The sequence below is a fragment of the Bactrocera neohumeralis genome, chromosome 6 (assembly GCF_024586455.1).
Source record: "Bactrocera neohumeralis isolate Rockhampton chromosome 6, APGP_CSIRO_Bneo_wtdbg2-racon-allhic-juicebox.fasta_v2, whole genome shotgun sequence".
NCBI classification, from domain to species: Eukaryota; Metazoa; Arthropoda; class Insecta; order Diptera; family Tephritidae; genus Bactrocera; species Bactrocera neohumeralis.
In genome coordinates, this window is record NC_065923.1 from 4,212,170 (window position 1) to 4,234,518 (window position 22,349).

Genomic DNA, 22,349 nt, shown 5'->3' on the forward strand with positions numbered 1-22,349 from the left:
GGACTTAGGGATTCATGCTGATGTGTCAAGAAGTAACAAAATGTATTCAAACGATAGAATAGCTCGTGAGATATGTTATTTCGGAAAGGAAAGGAAAAGTCATGATCAAAGCGCTCGGGTCCAGCGATGCAAAAACTGTGGGTCACGTAATGGACTGTTATGACCTAGATAAAAAATTATGTGCATGAGACTATCTTCATGACTTTGATACCAATTATAAATGAAACTGTTTAGACAGTAAATTCTACCACACACACATACTCATATATGTATATGTATGTACGTATGTATGTGTATACAAGCGAAAATTGCTATATCACTGTTGACGAACCTTGACGGCCGCATTGTGTACCGTTTGAAAAGTATCTCTCGCCAATTTCTACAAATCATACAAAAAGCATTTAAACACACACACACACACACATATGTATATACACAAAAAAGCATGTGAGCAAATCAGCTAAGCAGGAGAAAAACGATAAAAAATACTTAAAAGCAAATGCACAACTCAGCGCCAGTGTTGCCAACTTGCAGCAAATGAACGAATATACACACATGCATACTTACATTATATACCGTCAGAGGAATATGTTGCAAGCGCATGTTGCAGCAGTTACTTTTCACTTTATTCAGCTGTCAGTCACAACACCGCAAAGCGTTGCAACTGCTGCTCGCTGCACGCCGCTGGCTGCGCACTGCAAGCCACACTGACAACAACCAGCAACAACAGCAACGGCGCTAAATATGTGCGTGTGCAGCAATTGTTTGGCAGTCACTCAGCCGCAAAAAATAGCAAAGTAGCCAGAGTATACATCTATATATCTATTATGTATGTATGTGTTGTTGTTGTTGGAAAAAGTCATGCGCTCATTTGCTGCTTTTCATGTCCAACCATTTGCCATCTTTGCGTCGATTAGTCTATCAGTCAGTCAGTCAGTTTGTTAGTCAGCCGTTGCCCCTAACTCCTCTCCGCTCCATCGGCAGCGCCTCGGCGACTATTGCTGTCTGTCCACGAGCTGCATTGTTCCTCTGCGGGGATTTGGAGCCACACCGCGTCGCTTAACCTACAAAATATTTAATAAAAACTCCGTTAAAATGGAAATGGATTTTTTCACTAATCTTTTCACCAGCTTGGCGCTGCTGCTGCAATTAGTCAAATACATTTGTTCCTCAAGAAGTACAAAAGTCAGAGTTTAATATTTCCTGTAGGTTTGTGGAAGTAAATATTAAGATTCTAGTACCTTTTCTTATCTGTTCCTCTCAATTGATTGCTTCTTTTATTGATTTTTTTTTAACTCAATATTTTGGTAGGGACTTAATGATCCGGACTTAATTATTGAAGCTAACTCAACCAACCTATGTGGGAACTTTGATTTAACCCATTTGGTTACGGTAAAAAAAGGGCTATGCGGCCAATAACTAACCCATTTATAATAAAGGGTGGTCGAAAAAGTCTTTTCGTTTTTCTAATCAAACTCCAACTTATTTTTTTATATTTATAATGAATTTTAATGAACCAAACATGTACTACTTTGGTCGACCACTTTTTCATTTTTTTTCGTTTTTCAAAATATAGCGAATTTCTTCACTATTTTCATTCATTTTTGAACACCTGTAACTTTTTTTCAACTTCTTCGAATTTAATTTGAATGAATATAAGATCTCACATTTTCTACACTATATGGTGTAACACAAAGTCATTGGTAGCATTGGAGATATACGACTCTCTTTATCACGAACATAAGCATTAGAGAGGTACAAAGCATTCAGTGAAGATCGTTAAGGATTTCAACTTCACTTATGGATCGAGTCAAAACATTTTGGTTAATGTCTTGGGTATGAAGTGTGTCAATGTTAGTCTCAGACCAAAAGTTCTGAATCTTTTGTAAAATGACGTAGAATAGAGATCGCAAATGAGGTGATTGACAGCGTAGCGGAGGACTCCAAATTCATCAAAAACATTATTACTGATGACGAGATGTGGATTTATGAAGAAGACGTCAAAACGGTTCAACATTTTATCGAATGGCGCTCCAAAACTTAACGGAAATCAATAAAACCAAATATTTGCTAAACGCACTGAAAGCCATCCCAGCCGGAGCTTATAACAACTGTTTGGAAAGTTGGTTTGTGCTTGCTTGCATTGGCTTAGGATACGTCTGTAATACTCTGAAAGAAGCCTCGGATACCTTATAAAATATATGTGTCTTTTACTCATAAAAGTTACGAGATGAGTCTCTGAAATTTTCTGAAATTTTGTACGCGTCCTTTTCTCCCCAAGAAGCTGCTCAGTTTCGGGAACTGCCGATATCCAGCCACTATAGCATATAGCTGTTATACGAACTCACGGATCGGAATCGATTGCTTATAAGGACAGCCTAAACGTGTGAAGAGTATTATAGCTTCGACGCATCCGAAGTTAATATTTTTTTCTTGTTTTTGTGTGAGGTAAGTAGGGTGTATAACCGAATTATCTGCCAAATTTTCGCCACCTCCAAGAAAATACTGATTTTTGCGCACAATTAAAAAGGAAGCGATTGTAGGTCAATCTCTTTCACTTCAATGTATGTATGTATGTATGTATGTACATGCGTACTATATATGAATAAGAAGCTATAACTCTTTGCCTACCTCGGATTGAATGATTTGCAACGATTTTTCGTATTTCGCTTTTCACACCAGTTTCCACAAAATCGCTTTGCTCGTCTTGCTAATATCTGATTATTGCTTTACACGGACAAATATGCACAGAAGTGACTACAACTACAACGACAGCATTAATGTACAGTTAGTTTTTGAATTGAATGTGGCATTGCCACTCGGCTGGCTGGCAGTCAGTCATCTCAATGTTGTCGCTATCACTGTTTTAGTTGTTGTAACAGCCTCTGGTCTCTCTTGCTTTGTGCGCATTGTCATAGCTGTTGTTGCTGTTGTTTTGTTCAATGACTAGCTGGCTTTTTGCATTGCAATGACGCGTTGATGAAATGCTGCCAATGCTAACCGAAAAGCTCCGCCAGTGATTGTTGGAGTTTAGCTATAAGTTGTTGTTGTTCTACCAAAAATCTGCTGTAAGAGTTTAGAGTGACAACAACATGGACAACAGGGCAAAAAATAATTTGCCAAATTACGGCGGCTATGGTGGAGAATGTTGTTGTAAATTGCTGTATTTGTTGTTGGCTGTTCGGCCGTAGCACAGCAGCAGCCAGTTGCGCAGTCGCGTTGCAGTGAGGTTGCAGCATTTTGTATATTATTGCTTACAGTTAGTTTGTTGTAGTTGTTGTTGTATGGTGTGCTATTCGCTTGGATTTAGATTCGGTGGCTTATGGTTGACTTGTTGCATTGACTGTTGGCCGTTGCCAAATTGCTGTTTTTGTTGTTATTTTACTGTTCGTTGGCCGCTTACAATGCGCGCATACATGCACACACACACACATACACAAATTCGAAAATAAAATTTAAGTTGCAAGTTGCTCTTTGGTAAATGAGACGGTTCATGGGCGTTCCAATCGGTCAGACAGTGATTAGTTTTGTTTCTAAATATATGTGTGTGTGTGAATGCATGCTGGTTCATATGTACCATATATGAACAATTTAAAATTTACTGTTATTGATGTTGTTATGAATAGGATTGTGTAGTCGAACGGCTATTAAATTTACACACTTTTTGTAAAAGTGCCTGTGTCGAATATAACAAATTTTGACATAACCACCAGATAACAACGATATAGGAATTTTTTTATTGAATGAAGATGGAGCATTATGTTTTTTTACTTTTTCTCGACACACATTTTTCCAAGGTTTTTTCAAAAAATATCGCGAATTTTGTTTTTCTTAAAAAAATGTTTATTTGTTCATGAATATCTATTGTGTAGCCTGCAAAGTAATTACCGTCATATATAAGGGCTTAAAGGTTTTTTCAAAGCCTCAAAACACATAAAAAAGTAATTACTTGTCATCCTCTTTAGCTCGATGCACTTTTTATTTCCTCAGTAGTAGCGCATCGCCGTCCTTTCTTGGACTTCTTCAGTTTTGGAAACAAAAAAGTCACAGGTCCGGGGAATACGGTCGCTGCGGCACCATTAATGGAGAAATGGTAAGGAAGTAGGACGTTTGGTGACCTTTTAGCAAGGAGTCATAACGCACAACACCCCGTAATCGAAGAAAATTATTAGTAAAGCCTTCACATTCGTCCTAACTTGGCGCGCTTTTTCGGGTTTGGGCGCATGCGTCATAGATGGATGATTGAGCTTTGGTTCCGACGTCATAATCATAAAGCCGTGTTTCGTCACCAGTTATTACCCTCTGGAACAGATCTCAGTCGTCGCGAGCAGAGTCCAACATCTTTTGAACAAAGTTGGTCGAAAATGAGCATTTTTGGCACAAAATTCGCAGCAAACCGACTCATACCTAAATCATTGGTTACCATCGAATGACACGAAACAATTGATATGTTACTATAGTCAGCATATTTTCCCTTTCATTAATGTTTTCGTCTTTTACAGACAAATTTTTATACAACTTCTTTGATAAATTTTTTTGGAATGAACAAAATCGAAGACGGCCGACCTTGTCAGCATAAGTAAGGGATATGAGTACCAACATAGCACAACAAATCGATTGAAATTGAAATTGAAAATAAAACCCGCGATACTTTTTGCTATAACCTCCTAAAATAAATATCATATATACTTTTCTATACAATTGCCTCAATCGTTCTGATTTGATAGAACTCAGGTGTTTTATTGATGACAAAGCACAAATACTATGTTCAAAAAGTAATTGTTGGCTGAACTTTAAATGAAAATAAAAATATTGTAAAAGTATTGAAAAGTTTTGTTTTTTCATAGAGCGCATGGAAATGCAGAATATCTCTTAGATGATTGTAGCATTCGTAAAAAACGCGTCAGCACCAACTAAGTGCGACTCGACTGTCAACAATGATCTATAATGAATCTATCCTATGAAGGTCCAAAATTCAGCTTTTTGTGCCAAAAAACAAAATCTAAGACATAATTCTCACCCACATTAATTCAAGATAAGATGTACACAACTCTACAAAAAAAGATTATAAGTATATACTTTCATATGTGCATCTTCTCCATTTTTTCATAACCGAATACCAAAAGTGGCCGAGTCGCTCTGTGCTCAGCCTAAGTTTTATACACACTCAAGTCACCTTAAAACACTTAAAACATATTAAAGGTTAGTTTAAAAGAGACATTTAGAGTTTATGCTAGAAATTACTGTACTGAACACAAGCGTGGCCACTCTCAAACAGGAAACCAAATTTCCCCGATGCACCACATTTTTCCACAAACATACATCTCTCACTATACCTATCCAGCTATTTATAATTATTTTATGTTAACGCTGCTCAATTATTATAAGAAAAGTATGAATCTTTGTAGTTAACGGTTTATTTGCTAAGCTATGTAACCTTCTTTCGAGTAGCAGCCAAAAAAATAATTAAATTCTGTTCCGCTTTGTTACGACGGTCAATTATCAAGTACGCAACAACAACTACAAAAAGAAGCTACAAAATTAAGAAATAACAAAAAACGGTTTGGAATATAAGAAATATTAGTAAAAACTGAATGAAGTCCGCCAGATGAACTCAACTTCCGCTGACAACCTGCTTGGCTTTGCTTGCAAGATGATCGTTTGATTTTTTGTTGTAGTTTGGAGGTTAGTTGTAATTGCTTATGCTGTTGCTTGGCTCTTTTCAGTAATTAGCTTGGAAACAAAAAACATACATATATACATACATACATACAATGTTGTAAGGTTATATACTATTTATATGAGTATCTATGTATGTGATTGAATTGCAGTTGAGCTGTGCTAAACCTTCCAGTGTTGTTGCACATCCTTACAGATGCTTTGTATGACACTGTTGTTGTAGGCAGCATTTCCTTTCCCGAAGAAAAAATATTTGAATGTTGTACCATATTACCTCGAAATATAGTCAATGGAAATATCCATCAGGAACCGGACGAGGCCAAAATTGCTCAATTTCGACCAAACACAGTGTGGCGCTGACATTGCTTAGAAGATGTTGCACTCACCAAGCGACGTCTGAGATCTGTGCCAGAGGGTCATAACTGCTGACAAATCATGGGTTTATGATTATGACGTCGAAACCAAAGGTTAATCATCCCAGTGGAAGGTTACGCATGAGCCAAGTCTGAAAACAGCGCGCCAAGATAGGCCGAATATGAAGGTTTTACTAATAAATTTCTTCGATTACGGGGGTGTTGTGCATCATGAGTCTTAAAGGGTCGCACGGTCAAAAAGGAGTATTATAATTACAGCAAGTTATGTGCAAGAATCCACCAAAAACGCGAGTATGCGTCCAAAAACAACGCATTTATGGTGATGCAGCCATCGTAATCCTCAGACCTGTGGCTTTTTTGTTTCCAAAAGTGAAGAGGTTCATGAACGGGCAGCGATACGCTACGATTGAAGAGATAAAAACTGTAGCAAAGAAGCAGGTAAACAGGATGATAAACAATTTATTTTTTAAGTGTTTTGAGGATTGAAAAAACCTCTGAAAGAAGAAAATCAGCGATTGTCTCTTGGGGCGAGATCCATCTGCGTCTAGGCTTGTCGAAAATGTTTCACATCAGTCCTAAAACTTCGAAAACTCCTTTCATCACTTTTAGAATTCCCCTTTTAATATATTGCCAAAGAACGTCTTTCGTGACTGTGCCACTTTGGGAGAACCTTAGCCCCTAAAAGTTTTCGAGAAAATAAATGCAGTTTTTAAGTACTTCGAAGCTACTCCCAATGGGGATATATTGAATCCAAGACGAAATATCTTTTACATCCATATTCTAAAGTCTCCAGAAACTCAAGCTTTCTTGTAAAGTTCACTTTCAAGAACCCTTGATAGCAAGAGAGGTTGCTGTAAAACTTCGATAAATCAGAAGGGGTAATATTAGGAAGTTTTCCTCGAGGTCACTCTACGTAGTGTCTATGTAAAACTAATTATAATTTTAGAAGGGCAATTAGGGTTCATCGAAAAGTAAAGAAAAGAAGCAGCTATAATAATCTTCACAATTACAAAAGTTTTTCATATAAGAACTTGATTTTGTTCGACCAGTTTATATGGCAGCTATATTTTGTAGTATTCCGATATCGGTAGTTCCAACCAATGACCGAAAAGGAACCGAACGCCAAGAAAGCTCGTGTGCTGTTTCAGATGAATATCTCTACTGAGGACTAATTTATACGTCTATTTTATAAGGTGATATATCTTTTTCCGAGGGTAAAAACTGATATAATGTTAAGGCTTTGTATCATAACTCAAGAAGCTACGATGTAGCTGTCGTTTACTAATTCCATGAGTTTTAAGTTAACGTGAAACTGAGACCTAAAACATTGAGAACCACACATTAGAACACGCTGAGTGAACACAGAACTTGAACCTCTGGTGATCTTCAGCCGGTAAATCTTAAATTCAAGCCTAATTGGCCGCTGTTCTAGGCAAATTGCCTTTTCCCCCCTTTACAGTTAACTAAAACATTTTGTGCAAAACCGATTATCGGCTGCAATCAATTGTTTTGCTGCCGTTAAGTTAGCTGTATTTGTTTAGCTTTGACACCGGTGTCATTGCCAGTGAATGGCGTTGTGTCGTTAGCGGCCGCAGCAGCGCTGCAGTGATACAAGCCGATACATATAATAGCTGACTAGTAAACGAAAAATGCAACAAAGAGCAAAAACCAAAAAATATTAAAAGAAGAAACAACAACAAAAATCACCGATCATATTTGTTTGGCATTGACGTATTGTTGGGCGTTACAAAGTTGCTATTATTGTTGTTGTAGCTGTTGTTTTGCAAGTTTTTGCCAAAATTCGCGAATGAACACACACACGCACACACCTAAGCATTAGAGACGGCAGCAAATGCGCTGCTTGTGACTTATTGCAAATAATAAAGCTGCACAACAACAACACGGCAACAAAGTCATTTCAGCAAGTCAAGTCAAGCGATCTTTGCCAACGCTACTGCCGTATAACGGCAACATAATGCCAACAATGGCGCAGCGTACAGCAATTTTTGGAGGTGATTGAAAAGTAATTGTTCGACTGGCGGAGGCGTATTAACCAAATATGAATTTGCAAGTACATTGGCGGCGCTTGTTGCTGCTTGTGTTGTTCAACCTCAAACACAGAGTTGTTTACGTTGTCGCTCGCTTGAGCGTCCGTCAGTCAATGTTTCGTCAGCTTATTGTTCGAGCTAACAATTGTTGCCAATTCCGCTGTTGCTGTTGTTGCAGCTGCTGTTTCATTTTTTGACGCCACCTATTTGCATGTCCGAGCAAACACTATTCGCCTCTATTCTCTTTGTTTTACTTAAACTTAAAATTAGTTATTTTTATTTATTCATTTGTTTATTGTTTTTGTTTTAAATTTTTGCTGTCTTCGAGGTCGTTTGCAGATTGCAACAAACAGTTCTTTTTTTAATAGCAGCTTTGTTGCTCTTTTTATTTTAAAGTGGGTTTATTTGTTGTAGCAAATAATTTGTAATGATTATATTGCCACTTGTTCTTTACGTACATACGTATATACAGTATATGGATGGCCCTTTATTTACTTTAAGCGCGTTTTATCGACCAAATTCTCATTCCGTTACAATTTGGGAAGTTTTGGCACATTTGTTTGCATAAAAACATAATTAATCTTAGAATTTACCTACTCATAATTCTCTATAAATAATTTTACACAAATTTAGGTTTCGGGATCCCGAATTTTCGGGATTGAGTTTTCGGGATTTCGGTGTCTGACAGTTAAATTCTAATTTTTTGAGGTTCAATAAAGTTAATTTTAGTAAATTATTTTATTGAAAAGGTGATAAGAGTTGTTATCTCTCGACAAATTAAGCAACAAAATATTTTAGTTTTTTACCATTATTTTTTGAATCAGGTAAAATATTATGTTATTATTATTTGCTATAAAGAATTTCACACAAAATTTTGTTTCGGGATCCCGATGTTTCTGAATTTCGATAACTAACCATTAAATTAGAAATTAAATTTGTTTAGTTTAATGATTTTATTTAATTATAGTAAATGATTTCAACGAAAATATGATGAGGATTGACATCTTTTTTTACAAGTTAAACAACAAAAGATTTAAATTTATAAAAATATTATAAGATTATTATTTTCTATAGACAATTTTTTATTTATTTTGGCTTCGGGATCCCGAAATTTCGGGATCCATTTATTTTTATTTTATTTTTTATTGAAACGTATTAAATAACTTATGGGGTTACACTTCAATAAATTGCTACTAATAAAAATATATATGCTAACAAACAATATTTTTTTAAATTTCGGGATTTGACCCCTAAATTACAATATTTTCGAAGCTTAAAAATTTTAGTTTGAGTAAATAATTTTAACGCCAAGATGAGATCATCTTTCGACGACTTAAGCAACAAAAGGTTTAATTTTGTTTTACTAACTGTTTCCTGTTATTTAAAATATATTATAGGTTAGGTTAAAATGTCGATCCTAAGAAGGATATCTCTTTGACAGCTCAGAACGCCGATCCTATAAACAGCTAAATACTGGATTATTAGATCGTTAGAACATATTATACAAATTATAAAAACTTTCCCGCAATGTCGGTTTGTCGGAATTTTCAGAAATGAATCTTTGTTCTTTAATGTCCTTGCAGAGTAATGAATCGAACAAACAATTGTCTTTCATCACTTAGACTGACTTAGCCTACTATATGCGGTGGGAAGACAGAGAGTATGTCTCTTAATTCAACAGAATTGTAATAGATTTTTAATAACAGAACCGTATAACTGTTTTAATAAGCAGAACTCTGTCCAGATTTTTTTGAAACGTTATAGACAAGTAAGACCTTACGATTAAAGACCAAAGTTTGCCTTCCACGTTTATTTATGATTTATGGGATATGACTTAATGCTCTATCAACCTTTTTCAAAGAGAAAATTCCTTATTTTTATAAAATATTTATCACTAAATAATTCATGATATTACACAAAAATGTCGGACAATTATAATTCCGAATAACAGTCACAATCAATTGCTACCACCCAAATCATGACTCACTCGGCCAACCATCAATAATTTTCCTTGCCAATATAATTGAGCGATACAGAACATTTATCACCTAATCAATTGCACGTAAATTGAACAGCCGCCGATATGCATTCCGCATTCAAGCTCCGAAACGCAACCGTCACTAACATTTTGCAGCGACTGTATGTACGTACATACATATGTGTGTGTGCGGCCTGTCAGCGGCTGTGCGCGCAATCACATCAAATCAAATTGAAATCGATGCAAATGCGAAAATGTGAAAATACACGAAATTCCCGCTAATTAATTGTAAGTAAAATACTAGAGTGCAACAACAGCAACGCCAACAAAATTGCATATACAAATGCCACAACAAATAGGCGCATAAGCAGGCGAACGCATACAAAACAAAAACATTTTCGAAGCGATTTATTTCAGCCGAAGTGAGCCCAACCCACCAAACAGGGCAAAAAATGCCAGAAGTTTAAAAAATATATTTTCACATGGATCGAAATGTTTATACCCAGTGAACTGTTTTATGAATACCTATTAAGTTCAAAATGTGGAAATAGGTTTTAGAAAACGAGTCGAGTTCAATTCAAACTCAAGACCCATGAACACGCGGTTAATGCTTATTTTCTTCGAAAATCTATCCCTTGGAGCGTGAAACTTTTAGGAAATCTCAGGTTGCCATGCAAACAGTAGTCATTACACTTCCAAATTAAAATTTAAAAAGTTGTTGGTATAGCATTCCACTCAAAAATTTTTCGAAAACAAAATCTGACTATAATTAACTGAAAGGAAAATGGCTAATAACAAAGGTAAGGACCGAACTTTCAGAGAATACTCTTCAAGCTGTCTTTTTAGTATAGACTTGAAATAATAAGAAAACAGATAAAGGAAGGTTAGATAAAGCCAGTCGGAAGGGTTAATTTTCCAAAACTAAACGTTAAAAGAATATACCCAATTCCAAATTTTTGTGGTTCTCTGAAACATACTTCAAGACAAATTTAGTTGAAATATTTTTAAAACATAGAATGGCATTATTACAGTCGGTGCCATATTTTCCAAAACCAATGTTTGTGTTTAGCATTGTTAGACGTTGTGATATATGAACACATTTGTTTATTTCGATATTTGTTTCCGATCCGGCCTGCGTTCAAAGGGTGCTAGCGCAGGCTGACAGCTGATATTGCCTTTTCTCGGTCGTCAGAGCCGGGTTCCTATTGAAGAAGACAAAGTTGATTTGGGAGGGATAGACTTTGCTTTCGATTCGAGTTCCTTTTACCTACCTTAGGGGAAGGCCTATGGACCCCGCCTCGAAATTGAATAACAAAAGGTGGCGCTGCATTCGATATGTGAGATAAATTTTCGAGGTCTGGATACTGAAGGGATGTTTGAAAAGAATTTAGACTATTCAATTCTTGGAAAACTCTTCGACATTTGAAAAATGATTCAGTCCACACGTAGCACCCTTTTCAAATTATTAACGCGGGGTCCCAATGCTAACCGTAAACAAATACACGTATTTATGCACATGTGTATGCCACAAATCACCGAAATGCATAACAATGCCACGCCCCTAAGTAGTGTGGGCTTGCAACGCTCACCACTTGACGCCTTAAGTGGCCAAACAGTTCGTTTACACTTAGCCGTTGGTTATGGTAGGGCGCATGGCGGTGGTGGGGCCGCTACGCAGAGGGGCGGTCAGCCGCTCGGTGCTCTGGGGAACGCGCAGTACACATGTAAGCCAAGACCTCGGGGACACTCATTACAGGCAATGAGTTCAAATCAATAAAATTGCACAACTTTTCACAAAACGCAAAGCGATTGCGATTTGAAACTGTGCTGCCGCCGCAGCGGTGCCACCAACCAGCAGACACCCGCCGCCGCTGAGCGGCAACGAGGCGCTTAGGCGTGTGGCAAATGAAACGGCCATTATATATCAGCCTATTTTCGGCTGGAAAAAATGTGCAACAAATGCAAATGTTTTCAGCCGCATTGCGATTGTTGCCACAGGCGTAGCAACTGTCGGCGCTGACGACGCGCGCGTTGCGTTTGCATTGTTCTGTTTATTATTTGTCGTTTTTGTTGTATTCATTTATTTGTTGCACTCCAGCGCTTAGCCACATCGGTTGGGTCGCGCTTTTGTGCGCTGTGTGCGTACGGTAACAAAAGCAACAAGAAAAAGTTAACAACAAAACAAACGTCATTAAATTATGCACAGCAGCAGTCGCTGGCCGCGCTACAATTCGCAACTTAGTTGAATGCAATGCAATTATCGGTCGGCCACCGCCGCCCAACACACCACATCGCTCCACTGCTGAGTTGCTAGTGTAGTTGTTGCTGCCGCTCAAATTCTCCCAGCGATCGAGCTGCCGATAAAGAGCTTAGATATATATTACACATACAAAGCGCATACTCAGCCATGCGCCCAGAAATGTCAATACTTTTCTAAAATGCAATTCTTTCATACAAACTCCAGCAGGCGCTGAGCACTCAGCCCTCCATTGCTGGCATATGAAAACTATGTACCCACACATACACGCACACATACATATGTATATTCATATTTACATACTACCAACAATGCGATATTCGCGCGTTGGTTTCGCATTGCACAGCGCCGCTCGGTCGGACACATCGAAAGCAGAATTCTAGACAAATTAGTGGCATTTACATACAAGCTCGTGTGTTCGTACGTGAGTCTGGGGGTACGTGCGTTTTCGTGTCACTGCATGAAGTCGCTGGAATTTGATTTTTGATTGACACACAATAAAATTACCTATGCGCATGTTTACTCTGCTCCAAGTGGCACGTGGCCGCAAAATCAGTTCGCTTGTTTTGGTCCCGATTGGACTTTGCTTGTTTGTTGGCAGTCGAAATTTCGATTATTGGAAGAGTGAATTCAGTTTCTCAACATAAGCAAAAGCTTAACTCTTAATAAATGAAGCTAAAGTTAAATTTTTACAATAAATTTCATTATTTTCGATAACGGTTTGCTATATTTACAATTTTCGATAAAATCTTGTCATTAAATTTGATTTTATTCGTAATTAATTTGGCTAATATTATTCAGTTAAAATTGTGAAGTTCATTTAATTAAAAAAATTTGCATACTGTGTATTGTAAATTATCGTTAATTTAGAAAGTAAGATCGGTTTGGGAAAAAAATCGTTAAGAATCACACCTAGAAATAAATTTTTAAATAATCGATTCTTATCATACACATACTTATAAAAATAAGACACTATCAATCAGCTTATCTTGAAATGCAAAAACATCTTCCGAGTCCGCTGCAGTGATTTCTTAGAGAGAAATGATCTAAATGTTTCCAGTATATTTTGTATATTTAAGTAGTCCTCATACAAAAAACAAACCAAAATCTTGGATAAAAACCAACTTTACCTTTAAACGCCGCATTTATTACATTTTTTTCATTCCTCTTCTAGAGTAAATTGCTTCCTTTTGGTTTCAGCTTCAAAGAAGGCCGTAATCTGTAGAGCAGTGGAGGATTCGAAAAATATGTAATTTTTTTCTTAAAAACTTTTACTGCGTGTTCTTAAAATATTTATGTATATTCTCTGAAATTTTAAATAATTCGCACAGTATATATTTTTTTTAATTCTTAAAGATCGCCTATTTTAGGCTGTCACACTTGGTGTGACTCTTAAAAAGCATCTCCATCATTCATTTATCATAATTAATAATTTCTACTGTGCTTAAAGTTTATCTTACATTTGTCTTCCCTTGTTTTCATGATTTCAAAAAAGTTCGTCAAATTTTCATTGCAATTGATCTCCAATAATACAAGGGCTATATAAGTATAGTTCTTTGCAAATTTCTCCAATAACATATCGAACCTTGGAAGCAAATATTCTTAACATCAGAGGGCTAAACACATATTACTATGTTGTTAGACAATCATCAATTCTATTCAAGGCTTCTTTCGGAATTCTTTAGGACTACAAAAAATGTCCCTTCAAACTTGTATACTCTTGAAAAAGGAACCTAAAGTTGTATCACCTCAATGCATTCCTGACAGTTTCACCAGAACATAATTTGAATTTCGGGTTCAGAAGATACATATATGTACAAATTTAGCTAATAAAATATCTCTTGTTTTTGTACGTTCTATATATGTATATGTATATTCTAATTGTATTCTGCGGTCGTTTCGTATAAAATCGAATTTTTATATCTGGTGACCCGTTGATACGAAATGAATCACTAAACTATCTTCAGTCGGTCCAAAGGAGATGAAAGAAACGTTTTATGAGGCCGTATGAAGCTATACTTGTATATTTATGTGCACCATTTAGTTCGTCATAATTCATAGAGCTCAAATATGGTGGGAAGAAAATTTTGAAATCAAGGGTTCTCTCCATCTCCCTCTCTCTCTCTCTCCCTCTCTCTCTCTCTCTCTCCCTCTCTTTTTCTAGTGGAATAAAGTAACTCACTTAAGTTTTCGTTATTCTTATCAAGGAGGTGTCATCGCTTATTATTCCACATCTATTTGATTATGCCAGTCTTTTACATTATGACCAATTATTTGTTTAATTGGATATTTTATAAGAAATAACTAAGATCCTAATCATCTTTATTCATCCCCATCGAGCTTTATTTGTAAGCGTACATTCGCAAAAAATTGTAATAAAAGAACATCCAGACAACATGCGTTTGGTCCGAGAGACAAGTTGACAATCGATATTATTTTTTTTAACTAAACCGTTTTGTGAGGCCAATTTTCTAGAGTTTGAAGCTCATTAAATGATATTTCAATACTTATAATTTGTGATTTTATTTGATTCGACTTACTTTGAAAAGTACCGACGCGATCTCTAAATGATTATGCTGACAACTGGATTTAGACCAGTTATTTGTTCGATTGACAATTTTATAAGAAATGTTTGTAAAATTTTTTTTGTAAATTTTTTTTTAACCGTTCAATACCAAAGCAACATCCAGATATACCAGTTATTATCCGATGGGCGTTCTCTAATATCTAACAAATCGGTTACACCTAATATTTCATGGAATAGAAAGCGCTGGAGTTCTTTTCACTTTCAAAAATTTTGCTTGTAAACACAGTTATAATTTCTGCCGAATATTGGTTTCACTGTGTTCTCAGCCTAAGTGTCTTAAACGCTCAGTTGGCGTTGCCATAAGAATTATTGAGCTGCAAGCGAGTGAACAGCGACTGCAAGTGGTTTACAGTTAGCAATAGCATACGCCAACCAAAAGCTCTAAAAAATTAGAAAGGATATGTTGTTTTGTGTCGAACAAATTAAGAAAAAATTATATTTCGCAGAACAAAAACTCGAATCACGTTCGCGGCATTATGGCGATTAAATGATTGAGAAGTGCAAAAATCAAATGTGAACGAGCAATTTGATACTAGCGACATACTCACACATACATACATCAATTTTCATATATCTACAGTAAACCCCGCTTAAATGCCTCATGGAAAATCCATAACTTTTAGAGATGCTTAGGCGGCTTGGATAAAATAGCACTCTTTGTTCTATGCAAGTACTAAGCCAAAAATTTTGGTTATTCAAGGGGGTTCAGTACTGTATATATATTTGATTGCGCATGTGTATAAATATGTGTGAAGACTTGTGGCATTTTTGACACAGTGAAGTTTACTCCGACAACGGCGCACCAAGTGCAGATCGGCGGCTCCGCTAGGCAGGTACCCAGAATTCTAATAAGACCGAGAGAATGTCGGCTCAGTGGCGGCGAGAAAAAAGTTGCAAAGAGCTGCCGCAGCTGTGGCTCTGGTGGCAAAGTGAAGTGCCAAATGCACGCGGCGGGCAATCCGTCATTGAAGCGCCCCGCCAAATCGCTCAGCCAATACAATATGTGCATTGGTATGTAAGTCGGTGTATTTGTCGCGGCAATGGGACGACAGTCGTAAAATTATTGCAACATTTAGTCACGATTTTGAGTGCAATAACCAGACAGTTGTGGCAAACCAAAAACCAAATCGAAAAGCCAACTCCAGAAATAGCAATATTGATGTTGCTGCCGCTGTCGCTGTAATTGTTGTTGTTATTGTTAACGGTGTTGACGTTGATGGCAGCAAGTGCCCAAAATGAGACAGATCGCACACATGCAGACGCACAGATATGCCCCGGCAACATATTGAGACACAAATCAATGAAATGTCGCTGACTTCTAACGCTGTGTGTGTAGTTGTTGTTGCCTTCATAAACCATGCTGAAAACTTGACGGCTGTCAGAGTGACAACTCCTTTGTTGCTAATACTTTGTAAGAGCCAAAGCTGCAAGTGAGCCGAAGTGTCAGCATCCAAACATTTGTGTGTGTGAGTGGCTGTGTGTTTGTTGCACGAACGCTGTGTTGCAGACATTTTTGGGAATTTTCGGCATTGTTCGTCTGTTCGCCTGATGCTTACAAGTGTAGCAACAGCAGCAGCCTTATAGAACGACAACAACAATTATTGCGGCAGCAGTGGCAACATGTGCAACACATGCCACATGCAAGTGCGCCACATATGTTTGCAACAGCAATGCGCAGGCACAGCACCGCACCACACTTTGCGCCCGTTGCATTGCAGTGTGCCATGTTGCAGCAGCACTAGTGCATGTGGCAAGCATCGTTTTGATGCTGGCGAAGCCGCCAACCAAATCCATAAAATATCTCACAAATGCTCACAGCCATCAACGCGAACATTTAGTGGATAAATAAACAAAAAATATTTTTTAGTTTATGAATTTGTTGTTGCTGCTGTGTGTTATACTCGCTGTTGCACTGTTGCAACGTTACAAGTGCCACCGCCATGCATTTGCTGATGGTGTTGAAGGCATTTGCGATTGCCGCAACTGCGGTGTAAAATATCGGTCGCCGTCATATAAAGCCGACGAATCGACGGACTCGCGGCCGAATGAAAAAGTGAATGGGCTGCGGCGGCTCTGACAACAACAAACACTACTGCAGCACAGCTTTGGCTGCGATTACGTGGAGCCAATAGGCTGGCGGCTGCAGCGGCGGTGACGGCGTTTAAGCTATTTGCTTTGCGCCTTGCGAAATGCCCGCGAGCGTTGCAGTGTTGGCTGCTGCGCAGGCGCAGCGCCGCTGTCGGGGTTTTCGTTTACTTTTGCTTGAGTTTTTATTTGCCGTATATTGTAACTGTATTTTTCATTGACTCCAAATCATTATAATTCCCACGTTGCTGCCGCTTGCCGCTCATAATTTAATAGAAACTGATTGCCACTCGACAAGGCACTTGGCTGTTATACCAATGTGCCTAAACATGTAAACACCATAGAAGTAGCACATGCATTGGTTTAAAAATATACAAGGGAAGAAATTGCGTTTCTGCCAAGTTGCCCAAGCCGACTTTTTTTCGATGCAGTGGTAATAATATCTCAAGATCCAATCAGCCGATTTACGTGAAATATGGCATGAATATTCTCTAAATATATCTCTAACACATAAAGCAACAAAAACATGAAACCATTTAATTTGTATCAAATTCGACACAATTAAAACATTTCTGAAAAACGAAAAATTTTTGAATGGCCGCCAGTTACCAATTTTGTTTTTTTCCAGTTCTCCAGCTTCTCGAGAAAGCGCCGTTAGTACTAACCAAGAACTTATTATTGTTTAATTTTTCAGATGACCACTAGTGTAGAGATCATGGCGACGAGGAGACGGCCTATCTCCTAAAACTTCTGGAGATGTATTAAGGGTTATATGTGTGTATATAAATGAATCGGATTACGAAAAAATAATATAAAAAATAATATTATAATAAGAACTCCTTTCGCCTGTGTGAAAATGGATGAAATCCGATGATAACCCCGCTCACTAGCACAGCGCACAACCCTATGATGGCGATGTTTCGCCTTCTAATATAATAATCTGCGACAAAGTTTGATTATCTCAATTAGGCGATTAAACATAGTGATTTGAAATTTGGAATTTTTTCAATAAAAATAAAAAAGTTTCTGAGAATAATAATTTTTTCGCGGGAACTTTTAAAGTTTGAAAAGTGAACTTTCTGAATATGTGATGGTTATTTTTGAGAAACGAATATTAGTTGGTGAAATTTTAGTTTGATTAGAAAAACGAAAATTCCTATGTTAAATATATGGGAACCTAAAAAAAAAATAGCGACCCCTTAGAGTTAAGTTACTGCGCCTGGCTTGAGGGAGGACGCTTTGTTTGTCAATCACTAACAATTAAAAAAATTTTTTGAAGCACCCTAATGTATAGTATGTGTGCTATAAATGGGTTGAAAGGGGTTAATATTATATATCCTGTAGCCCCCATATATCTAATATAAATATTTTCGAACTTCCGTGGGACTTTAGACAGCATATATCGGCCAGTCGTTTCTTCTTTTCGCAACGTGGCGCCTGATCTTTTCAACGGAGGCCTTCCTCTTCCTCTGCTTCCCAGGAGGGTATTGCGTCGAATACTTTCAGAGATGGAGTGTTTTCGTCCATACGTACGACATGACCTAAAATCTTCCACAGAGCCTTTCGAAAATGTTAACGTCGGCTCATTAGATGTTGTCATCGTCTATGCCTCTGCACCATATAGCAGGACAGAAATAATGAGTGACTTATGGGGTTATGTACCTTCGGATACTTCCCTGGATTTAATCCATGCAATTTGCAAGAGTATACAACGTGTGGATATAGCCGAACTTGGCTCTTCCGTACTGTTATTTTTATTTTGTGAACTCTTCAAATATAAATAAACAAATGATAAAAAAGTAGATGGAAAAATATCAAATGCTTCTTTTCGATTGTCAAAAAATTGTCAAATTATATAGAATATCCCTTAACTATATATGTCTCCTAAAACCGCACTATTTGGAGAATATCACTGAAGATTTGGTAAAGAAGGCCAGTGAAAGAAGACTAAAAATTCGCTCGGGTGGTGCTTTGTAAATGAATTATTTAGACTGCTGAAACAACGAAACGGTAAGATTTATAAATTTCTAAAAGCCTCTTAACGTTTTGACATAGCTAAAAATCTTCCAAGTATGTAATAATTATTGCGTTAGTTCCAGTTCTGGGACTAGTGGAGTTGCCTGAAGAGGTCGGTAAGCAATAATGTTTGTAAGCTCTTTTGAAACAAGTACTTTTTGTACCTTCCTACATATAACCCTCGCTTCAAGACAACGGAATGGGTTTGCGTCTAAAATTGGTTATCGGGATAGTTCATGTCTTTGCTAAAAGATATACACCTCGCGAATGGAACACGCTCATTTCGGAATGGTATCATGTGTATCTGGGAAACGTTATGAATGCATATAAGAAGAATTTTTGTTTCTCAACTAAAATAATTAAATTAAAATTATTGTACCAACATCAGAAACCAACATTTTTAAGTACTTCGAACCAAATACACCCAAATAAGTACTGCTGCCTGGAAAGCAATAATTGGAGACTGTGATCATATTTATGTACAATGACATGTGTACTCTCTCTTTATGCCACACATTTTCTTATATTATGTAGGGAGTAGGTATGAAGAGAGTTTGAATTTGTGTTAAAAATGGACCATATCTTTTCAAAGTAATGGGAGCATCACCACATACAAGTCTTCCCCCTCACATTTTCTCATGACTGGGTTATCAACAATATTTACAATTTTAAAATTTTCAAACAAATATAAATACATAAATATATACAAATGTATATGTAACTAAGTACATATGTATGTATATATTAATGTGCATACCTTCATTGGTGCTCGCACATGTGGCTGCCAATCTTTAACGCTTTCATAGGCTCGTTAATACATGGCTTTTAACTTGGTTGCAATGGCTGTTGTTGTTGTTGCTTACGCCACGTTTGCATTCATTGTGATTACGCAAATCTCGCAGCTGGTCGTTGACCGTCCGTAAGCTCATATGTCCATACGTTCGTGCGCACTGGGCTGCCGCTGATGGTCGTTATGTTCATGTGAATGTGCCACATTCCAGCTGCGACTGCTGCTGTTGCTGCCACTGCCATTTCTTGGCTGTCACTCGGCTTGCCACACTCACTTGACTATCTGTTGATTTGTCCATTCGTCTGTCTGTTTGTCTGTCTGCTTGTCTGTCCATCTGTCTGTTGGCCCGCGTGACTCCGCTGCATGCAGATATTCGCTGGCTATGAAGCATTTCTCTTTTGGTCGGTTGCCTAAAATAATTTAATAAATTGATTAATCGATTTTCGGCCTAAGCCGCGTTGTGTTACATAAACGCGCAAACATGCGCCTAACTGTTTGTCGGTGTGTGTGTGCTGCTGTTAATATTTTTCTTGCTAATCGAGCGACGTGTTAAACTTTTCAGCTGTTTGGCGATATTTGCTACCTCACATGCTTCACATATCTACATTTCTATGTGTGTATGTATAAATGTATGTATGTATGTGTGAGTTTGTGTAGTAATGCATTTGTTGTTTAATTGCGTAAAGATTTAAATTAATACTAAAATAGAAAAAATGTGCAGCAAATTAAACGATTAAGCCTTTTCAAATGCAGTGGAAACTAGCCAAAGAGATTTGGAAAAAAACCTTCGCATGCAAGAAGGTAATATGGAAATAAATCTTTGCTGAAGTTAATCATAAATCACAACTTTGTGTTTAACTAGGAAAAAAGCTTAGTTATAGTATAACCGAAGATTTTATACTCTTCCAACATGCAAGGAGTAAAGTCAGGGAGGTACCTTCAGGTACATATGGCCTGTTAGTTATACAGGGTTAAGGTCATATTTTCATTCAATTTTTCATAAAAGGCCAACTATAAGCACTGGGTCCACATATTCAGTACCTAGGTGCTTCAACAGTTTTGCTTTGATCTGGCCAATGTTTCCCGATATATTAATTTATTCTTGTTGTGTAGACTGGAAAGTGAAAGAAAACTATGGAATTTAAAATTGTGTTACATGGGAAGTAATCGTGATTTTAGCCCGATTTCACTCGGTTTTACACTGTAACATAGGAGGGCGAAGTGAATGTTATACGCCAAATTTGGCTGGAATCGGTCGAGCTCGGGGTGGTATATGATATTATCTAAAAGTTAGCCGGGAAACGCCCATTGTCCAATTTTGACCACGGTTCCTTTAAAGCCCTCTCATACCCTTTTGGTGGTAAAATTAAATGTCTCTGAGGTATTTATTTACTGATTTATTGCGCTTTTAGTAATTTTTAGCGGTATCGTTAGATGGATAGTGGACGGTGTTATCATCCGATTTAATTTTAAACTTGTTTGCTCACAGGTGCCTCTTGCATCATCATCAGATATCATGTGCCAAATTAGAGCTCTATATCTTAATATTGTGCTTTGTTAAGGGTCTTTATACGTTTTTGGTTAATGGCTTTTTGTAGGCGTGGCATTGTTTTTTACGCCCATCTACGAACTTATCTATATTTTTTGCCAAAAAATGCTTATACCAAGTTTTATCAAGATATGACAATTTTACTCAAGTTACAGTTTGCATGGACGAATGGATGGACAGACAGACGATTGTTTCGATTACGATTAGTTTTATGTGGTATATACCGTTAGGTGCACAAAACTCTCTTATACTCTGTAGCATCATGTTGCGTTTCTGTCGTTGCACCAGTAGCTTTTCTGAAAAAGCATTAAAATTATTTTCACTCCAGATACGATGAAAGGAGTTGTGCAAAATCAGGCCGTCATTTACATTCTGGGAACGAAACTAAAATAAAGAGGATTTAATTCGAGAAATGCCATGACTTATATTATATAAAAGTTAAAGATTTTATACAATGTATAAACCATAATTGGGACTCAAGATATCTTAAAACAATTACAATAACATAAAGCCCGCCTTAACAGAGAGAGATGAAAAAGTATCTCAAGATATCGTTTCCCAGTTGAGATTTACGAAATCAGTATGAATTTTTGCTTATCAAGAATACTTTTAGACAACAACCCAAAAGCAAAATTAAGTTTTGAAAGACGTTGTTCCCCCAACTCTCCCTAAACGTATACTTTGTATAAGAGCCTGTACTTCTGAATACGTTAAGCTTTTTCGTTGACAATCTCTCAAGCCAGCACGTTTTAAGCCACTAGCTTGAATAAGTTTCTTTCAAAGAAGTTTCATAAAAAGATAGGTTGATGTCATTTTATAGCTTTCCAGTTAATATGATTTCCTCAAAATTATAGGTAGGATCAAGAGTGTTTTTATTTTGGATTAGAATGAAATTACAAAGAATTGAATTTGATGAAAAAAGCACGTGTGATAATAAATAACTTTTTCGTAATCCCGATTCCACTTAAATCAGTTGATTTTGGAAT

The 22,349-nt window shown here is 37.1% G+C and overlaps 1 long non-coding RNA gene across 1 annotated transcript in view; it reads right to left on the bottom strand.

Annotated features, from left to right (window-relative positions):
* Positions 1 to 20,218, bottom strand: part of LOC126762050 (uncharacterized) — a 75,322-nt gene extending 55,104 nt beyond the window's left edge. The window contains exon 1 of the long non-coding RNA XR_007667411.1: positions 19,782 to 20,218. This is a non-coding gene — a long non-coding RNA (uncharacterized LOC126762050). The remainder of the gene's footprint in view (positions 1 to 19,781) is intronic.
* Positions 20,219 to 22,349: the final 2,131 nt, after the last annotated feature.